The 9,067-nt window shown below is 36.9% G+C and overlaps 1 long non-coding RNA gene across 3 annotated transcripts in view; it reads left to right on the forward strand.

The window, feature by feature from the left end:
- The window catches only part of LOC140685427 (uncharacterized), a 221,162-nt gene that overhangs the window by 182,636 nt on the left and 29,459 nt on the right, over positions 1-9,067 (forward strand). The window lies entirely within an intron of this gene.

The following is a 9,067-nucleotide window of genomic DNA, read 5'->3' on the forward strand; positions in this document are numbered from 1 at the left end:
ATGAAACAACAGTGGTCTTAAATGACAAAGTGTACCAATTGGACTATATATATATGACATTACATTCCTTAATACACATTTTTTTCAAGTGCACATGAATCATTCTCCAGGTTAGATCACAAGCTAGGTCACAAAACAAGTCTCAACAAATTTAAGAGGATAGAAAGTATACTAAGCATTTTTTTCTGACCACAACAGCATGAAATTAGAAATCATTTTCAGAAAGAAAATTGGGAAAAAAAACAAACACATGAAGACTGAACAGCATACTACCAAAAACTGATCGGTTGATGAAAAAATCAAAAAGTAAATCAGAAAACCTCAAGAAAATTGAAAATAGAAACATACCCCAAAATATATAGGATATAGCAAAGTAGCTCTAAGAGGGACATTTATAGTGATATAGGCCTTCCTCAAGAAGTAAGAAAAATCTCAAATAATCTAACCATCCACCTAAAGGAATTAGAAAAAGAAGAACAAGGCCCAAAGTTAGCAGAAAGAATGAAATAATAAAGATCAGAAGGGAAATAAATAAAACTGAGATCAAAAGGCAGTATAAAAGATCAATAAATCTAAGAAACTTGAGGAATTATTAAAGGTTAAATAATTGAAGAACATGAATTCTAGGAAGAGGAAACAACCGTAGCAAAGATCTTATGGTGAGAGACCAGGGAATAAAATGGGGGTTTGTTTAAGAAGAGACTGGTGATGGAGGCAGCAGCCAAACCATCCAGGGATTAATAGTTGCAGTAAAGTATCTGGTGTTTATTCTAAAAGCAATCATATAGTTTTGCCAATGGTGTTGACTGCAGGTAGAGACTAGATTGGTGGGGATTAGAAGTTGCAGGAGCTCACTGAAGAGACTTGTGCAGGTATCTGAAAGTGGTGATAGTATTTTGGCAATGAGATGAACAGAAGAGTCTTACAGTTTTATTTTTCAAACAAACATGTCAAAATATTCATTAAGCTGCATTCATATAATATGATATTATTCAATCAGCCACTAAAATTGCTTCTTTGCTTTTGAAGAATATTTAATGATTAATTCAAGTAAGCAGTGATATAAAGGAGAATGGAAAGCCATACTTATAGAATGCACCCTAATAGTGGCGATACAGAAAAACTAAATGGAGGAGGAAGAGGAGAGAGAGGGAGGAAGAAGAGGAGGAGAAAAGTCTATGAAAATGTTACTAGTATCTTTGTCAGGTAGGAGATAAATAAATGTTGTTTTCAACTGTACAACTTTCACTATTCATTAGATTTCATATATTAAGTGTATATTTCTTTTAAAATCAGAAAAAGTTGAGATATGATAATCTAATGTAGGTTCATACTTTTACTTAGAAAAATAAAGCCGAGAAAAATAAGCCCAAAAATCACATCTGATAGAATTGCATTAGTAATTTATTTAAATTTATTTAGTAGATTAATTAGCTGGCAAAGCAAATATGCCACCTGGATAATTCAGAGCTTTGAGAGGAATGGTCTTCGTAACAGTATTTTCAAGATGACCAGAAAAATTATTCAGTCAGTTCCTTTTAAGTGTCTGAAACATTTGTAGGCCATTGAGGGTCATAATTCTTGTGAAGATTTGCAAATCAAATGCAGACACCTGACTAGGCAAAAATAGGATCAAATGGGGTAATCAGCTTCATTTATATGATTTTTATATCATTCCTGATTATTCTTCTCAAATGCTCCTGGTTTTATTAATATTGTTAATAAATAATGAGAGCAGAAGTCAGCACACCAATTAATTAAAGCCACAGTTCTCCAAGCAAATTGCTGAAGATTGAATGATGTCTCCGATTTTACTAGCCTTGTGACTTCAGACAGGACATTTAACATCTCTTGTGTCTCAGATTCGTCATCTGTGAAATGAGAATAATAGTGTCACCCTCGTAGGATTTTAACAAGTGGTAGTATGGCTTGGATAGTGATGAGGAACATGATTCTAGAGCCTAAAAAATTCTCAATGCCTTTTCTATACAGAAGGAAGCCAAGCAGGATCATCCCCAGGTTGCTTTGTCCAGGAAGGGTTCTGCATAGTCTCAAGTGTTTCCTTGAACGTAGGATCCAGAAGAAAAGTCTGGAGCATTGGCATAAAGCAGTTCACTGACTTTCCAGCTGTAATACATTTTCATTTTCCTAAACACATGGCAAGCACCAAGGGAAGAATGCACTGTATATAAAATCAGTCTCCCTGAGCTGTTCATTATTTATAAACAAGTTAACATGAACTCACATTCTTACCCTTAGTTCTTTATGTGTGTTTTATATTTATTGGTTTATTTAGATAGTGTTTGGATTAAGTCTTTAAATTTAGCATTCTAAAAAGTATTTAAGTATTGCTGACAGCTAAAAAGTTTAGTTCTCTGCTCAGTCCTTCACCAGTTCTCAAGGTTTACTGATGAACAACAATGCATGAATGCTTTCTTCCCCTCCATGGGTAAAGCTGTCCTAAAAGTATCAGAAATCAGCAAGAGCAAAATATGGTGCTTCTAGGTATCAGGGACTCACTAGTTCTCTTTGAGGATTCCAGATACCCGAGATTGGGATCTAAGTTGAACTGAATTTCAGATATTGAAGTTAGACCGAGGAATTAGCTTCTGAACTTTGTTAATTCTTTAGTTCTAGGAAATTTATGTATCAATGGTTAACACAAGAGTTCTTACTGACTAAAAGGTGCATCATGAAAAATCAGATTAGTCACATCCAGCACATTAAATGTTGGTGAAAGAAATCACATACTTTATTTTTGGGAGTCACTGATACTGCAGCAGCCCAATATCTTATAGTTCTTGTCATGGCCACACAGGAGTTTAACAAACATTTTGGTTGACTGGATAATGTCTTGATTACAAAGGGTTAGCAGAAATCCCTGTCCTGAAAAGTCATATTGTAAAGGCTCATAGGTCAAACTCAAAAGATGGCGGGAGGGCTTTGGCTGTGCTAGTTTATTCATCCACAGGAGAATCAGTTTAAAAAGAACTTCAGTTGTAGGGTTTGCTTTACTGGAAGCATACCAACTCTTTCTATTCTAAATATTATGACATTTCTTCCTCACTTATAAAATTGGAAAAGATTTTCTTAGGAAGAAATAAATGAGTAATTGTCTTGGATCTTTAGAAACAATTGTGAATTACACTGAAGTCAGCTGTGGTAATGTAAAACTCTTGGACACTTGAGATGAGCCATTTCTTGTGCAGATCCCTTTTTCTCAAAGTGTCTGCTTGATCACATGTCCAAGAATTCTCCTGGCTCCAATTTTCTTTGCCACTTGAGTAATTTTGAAAGATGAATAGAGGCCTGTATTCACTCAAGAGTAGATTCAATAATGATGGTATAGAGAATGCTATAGAGCACAGTCCTACCCTTCCAGAACCACAGCACTCATTACCCCAGGTATTGGTACCTGGTAAAAGTATTGGTTACTAATAGCTCTTCGCTTAGACTTTCTCTGGGCATTGGCCTTGGCTAAAGGAATCTGCCTCACCCAAAGTTGTACTCCCTTCCTTGAGCAGCTTGCATCCAATAACTTATTACTGAGGAGGGTACAAAGGCCCAGTCTCATTGCCTCCATTTGGGACTATACTGAAGGGCCATTCCTAGTGCCAGAACTTCCTAGAAGACTGGCTGAGGCCTTTATTAGAGGACTACCTTGCAGTTCAGCTTGTCCCAACTTTGCCTCGCACAAAATATTGTCAGCTGAAGGGTTTTCCAGCCATACACAGTGTGTCTCCTCTAGCCTGTTCACTTCTCTCTGCCTGTTGATCACTATCTCAGCTGTTTGCCACAGTGGTTCTAGAATTTCCACTTCACTTAGAACAGGCTTTCATTTTTTCCCAAACTTCCACGGATCATCCTAGCAGTATATTAACTCTTTTTTTTCCCCTAAAGTCTTGCCAGGAAGTTAATTCCTATGTCCCAGAAGAGTGGCAAATAAACTCTCACTTATCGAACTTTGTGTTCTCTCCCCCTGATCCAGCACCTCAGGAACAAATCTCTTGACCTTTACTAATATGTGTTAACCAGGTCTTAACTGATCTTTGGCATATATTCCTTTTCCTTTATCAGACCTAGCACTTCCCTGGTTGGGTGATATTATAAATGGACCCTAGATATTGGTCTGGTGGTCAGGAGAGGAAGTAGAGACATATCCTGAGAGTAATGCATATTGTATCACAAAGCAGAAAGGGGAAGCACCAGCCTTTAACAGGGATGTTTGGGCCACTTCTGTGGGCTCAGGGAGGTCAGGAGGATCTAGGAATTCAAAATTTTTGATACATTCACCCAAATGGCTCCATCCCTAGAATCAGGATTCTGTGCTTTCCAAATTAGACTTCTGATCTTCGTATATCAGATTTGCCACAGTTGAGAAGTGAGCTTTTTCTAGAGCTCTACTATATTTATAAAGTTATTTTCTTCCTTCAGTAATTGAGAGTCTCTTTTTGTTCTACCAGGAAGGCCTTGACTTTCAGAGCTCATATTTAATTATTAATTATTGTCAACATTTGACATTAATCTGACAAATGTAATATTTTTCATCTGTCAAAAGAGAGGTTAAAACTGCATTCACATAGAATAGAAAATACAGAACATTACAGTCTTGATTCAGGCTATGTAAACTCTCCAGCTGTCTCATAATATTGTTCCAAGAGACATCAGCCATTTGGATACTCTATAGTGTATCACATTGGTCCTTTATAGTGATAGCTCTTGTTAACTGGAACAGCTAAGCAATGGGTGATGAATATGTTGCAGCCCTTGATGAGATATATGAGTGCCTTGATAAGACATATGCTCCAGAGGTGGGGGATATGCATTAGGAAGATTCATAAACTGCCACATAATTGAATTTCACAGTAGTCAGGAGCATGTCTGTATATCACCTCCATAATCAGAAAGCTTTTACACCTCATACATCTCACCACTAGGAAGGTAGCACAGCACTTTGTATGCCTCCTTAGGTATTGGGAGGCAACATTTTACACTTGGTAATACTTCTTGGATCCACTTATCAAGTGGCATAAATGCTACCTGCTTTTAGTGAGGCTCAAAGCAGGTAGGTAAGAGGTCTGTAGCAAGATCAGGCCGTAATACAAATAGCTCTAATACATGGACCATATGACCCCGCAGACCTTATGTTACTAGAGACTTTTATAGTGAGGAAAATTACCATGTTGAACTTATGGGCCAGCTGATGTCAGATAGCATCTGTCATCTACCACCTCAATGCTGGGACAATGAGCTCATGAATGGATTTAGCCAGGATGACAAGAATAGAGGCTCTTCCTGGGCCCAACTCATCTGTTCCCACTTATCAAAACTTACCTAGCTACTATCCCTTCTAAATATCCAACATGTCAGCAAGAGAAACTAATACTGAGGCCTAATTGCTTGAAAAGGATACCCAGACAATTGATAATAAATTGGTTACATTGGGTCACTTTTACCCTGGAGAAAGTGGCTTTTATTTTGTCATTCCTGCTGATGTATCCTTGGCCAGCACCACTATTTGAGGGCTACAAAATATTTAATCTGATGACCAGATAATCAGATATCCCACATAACATCAAATCAGATCCCAAATCCCACCTGCAACAAAGAGGGTGTGGTAGTGGGTCTTGTCACATGGCACCTCACTGCCCAGAAGCTACCAACCTGAAAGGGTGATCCAACGATCTTTTGATTATGCAGCCCTTGCATCAGCTAGGATATGACTCTGCAAGAAGTGGGTGTCATCTTCGAGGATGCACTGTACACTCCAAATCAGAGGCCAACAAACTGCAGTCCAAGCACCATATCTGGCCTGCCACCTTTGTTGTTAATAAAGTTTAATTAGAACACAATCATTTTTTTTCATTTACATATTGCCTTTGATAGCTTTCACACTGTAGTGGCAAAGTTGAGTAGTTGTGACAAAACCATATGATCTGCAACACCTAAAATATTTACTGTTAAATCTTTTACAGAAAAAAAATGTATTGACACCACCTCTAGATCAATGACTTCATATAGTGTTATGTCAGTAGGTTTAATAAATTGGTTCATGAACCAAGGTGTGGAAATCAGAACTGCCCCACATATCATTACTTTCAGTGATCCACATAGGGGAAATAATGTACTTTCCAATCCAAGAGCTTTATGCTCTGAGGCTAGAGGTTACAGGGTGTAATGCTTTTATTAGGGTATATAGTAAATGTCCAGGTGACTTAAGGTATGGCTGTCTTCCAGCTACTATAGGCTCCTCATGCAAAGAGATTAGAGGGAAAGCATAACTGACCCTAAATACTAGGGGGAAGTAGAGCAGCTATTATGTAGTGGGAACAGGGAAGAATATATTTGCAACCAGACGGTCCAGTGGGCCATCTTTAGCCATGGCCCTGCAAGTCTGCTCAATTTTGATAGTAATGGTAAAGTACATTAGTAATGGCCTGAGAATGTCATGGTGACCAGGGACTTAGATTCATCATGAATAATGGTGTGGGCTACCCACCAAGTAAGCCACCTAGACCAGCAGAAATGCTAACTGAAGGGAATCTAGAATGGTTGGTAGAGGAGAGAGATGATGAATATCAGTTGCTGGCGAGACAGCAGTATGGTAGTTCCCATAGTTTATCCCATTAACCAACCCTTGTATAGTTCCCAAGAAAAAGAGACCAACTTTAATTCTGGAAAAGATGCTTCCAGATGGGAAGAATTTACAGTGGGAAGAAAATGTATGTGAGTGGCCTAAGAGGGGACAATTTCTTTCTTCTCTAACACCTCCAGTATCATTTCATGCCATTCTTCTCTCTCACTACATTCCAATTACATTTGTCTCTTTTAACAGCATGCCAAGTCTTCAGACTGCCAGGCCATTAATTTTTTTTTTTTTCATTCTTTCTGCCTGAAATGCTTTCCCCCCAACTTTCTGTGTTGGTCTCAGTTTCCTCCTTTAAGTCTCAGTTCAGCTGTCACCTCCTCTGACCAGGTTTTACCAGACCACCTTGTCTAAAGTGACCTTCCTAGATTATGTTCTATATTATCAACCTCTTTAATTCAATAATAAATACATTAGGAAAATTGCGGAGATCTGTGTGGGAGCCAGAAATGAGCATCCCATACTGTGATGTTGCTGCAAATTTTCCTCATGCCTCATTTTGAGAAAAAGTAATTTAGAGGTTAGGAGATTTTTAAAAATAACTTTTACCTATTTCTTATAAAATATCTTGATGATAGTTTTATTGATTGATCTGCCACATGTCAACTCTGTGCTTGCTTACCACTATGTGTATATTACCACATTTAATCTTACAACAACCCTATTATTAGTTCCCATTTTTCCGATGAGGAAGCTGAGATTCAGAGTACTTATTTATTCAGTTAAAGTTTATGCAGTGTTAAGGGGATTCAGATTCAGAACTCAGGTCTGTCTGACACCAAAACCAAAGCTTTCTTACTTCTCTGCTGTCACACAAGTACATGAATGGCTCTCCAAATCTGTTGCTCAGAGTTGATTCCATAATACTATTCTCTGGTCCTCTTCACCTTTTTCTTTTTGCCCTGTCACCAAACAGGAAAGAACTCATTATTTCAGCCAGATGGCAGCCAAAATCACACCTCTGATGACAAACTGACTGCCTTTACTTTATATGACACATAAATCTTTTAACGTTTAAGTCACCCTTTCAACACAGTGCCAGGAAAAATACAGGGGAAATGATCGAATATATCAGACTTAGTCATAAATCCCTTCTCGTGGAGAGGTTTGAAGCTTTAAAAATGGAAAAGATATTTCAGGCTCTTAGACATCTTGCTTCAGACTGCTGGTTGAAAGACAATACCTTCTCAGAAAAGGTAGGCTTGAGGAGTCTTAGGTGATATTTCAAGAACTCATGATACTAAATTGAATTGGGAACCTTGCCAAAACAGCATTTTCCTAAGACATTAATTTTTATTCTCCTATTTGTCATCATGAATATATATTTGTTCCATAAATGTACATATAGAGGATACTTTCTAATAATGATGACTGGCTACTCACAAATAACATTCTCTCTCGTTCGTACAGCTGTTTTCTCTCTACCTGTTGGACTCAATTTTAGCCTGAACAAACTGTTCCATTGGAGAACATAGAGCATGCATGTCTTTGAAGCTGGATTTTCATCAAGGGAGTCAACCAAAATAAAAGTTGTAGAATTGCTAATTGAATTTAGGACTAAAACTCAAAACATTATCTTTTGTTGGCTGTTATCATTGTTGTAGTGTAGTGACAGAAACCAGAAAAGGAGATACGGAGATTAATTGTTAACTCTGATGCTTAGAAATAAAAATAAGAGGCAACATACCAAAGAAGCTTCCCTTTATTATCTAAGAAGTAAATGGAAAACTAGAAATGAAGTAACTTTTGTTATTTAAGTTTTATAAACTTTATAACTTAGTTCTGTTAAAAGACCAAAGTGAATTCACTTCAATAGGGACCAAAATTTCATATTGAACAGTGCATAAAAGATTTGTTGAAGTTTTTATTGAAAAATGAACCTAAAAATTATAAAAGTATATTTATTAAACCAAGTAATATAATTAGGTTATTAAATGAAATGTTCTTCAACCATGTGCTAATATTAGGAAGAAACAAAGTGTAAATCAATTTCTCTTTTTTGTGGGTAAATCAGGCAAAGCCATTTGTTAGAATGTTATGGCATCCTTAGTTCTACATTTGACATTTATAGAACATGAAATTGTCGTTTTTGCAAAGAAATACGAAGCTTCATCAGGTTTTCCCAATGGCCTTTTCAATTTGTTATTCAAAACCATTTCCTTTTAGAGTATAAATTCTGGTACCATTCTTACCTTTATTTTCATCAACTTTAAACTGTACTAACTCTTCCAGGTTGTTATTTGTCAAAAGCATTACCTATGATTCTTCAGCACCTTTTTCTTAAGCTTACAAGACTGAATAATCACCCATGAACTGATAAGATAGCTTCATAAAATGGGCAAGGGATTAATGCAATTATAAAATAGAGAAAAGTGTTTTAAGTGGGAACTCATCTTCATCTAAGAAATTAATATTCTTGTG

This window comes from Vicugna pacos, chromosome 1 (assembly GCF_048564905.1).
Source record: "Vicugna pacos chromosome 1, VicPac4, whole genome shotgun sequence".
NCBI lineage: Eukaryota > Metazoa > Chordata > Mammalia > Artiodactyla > Camelidae > Vicugna > Vicugna pacos.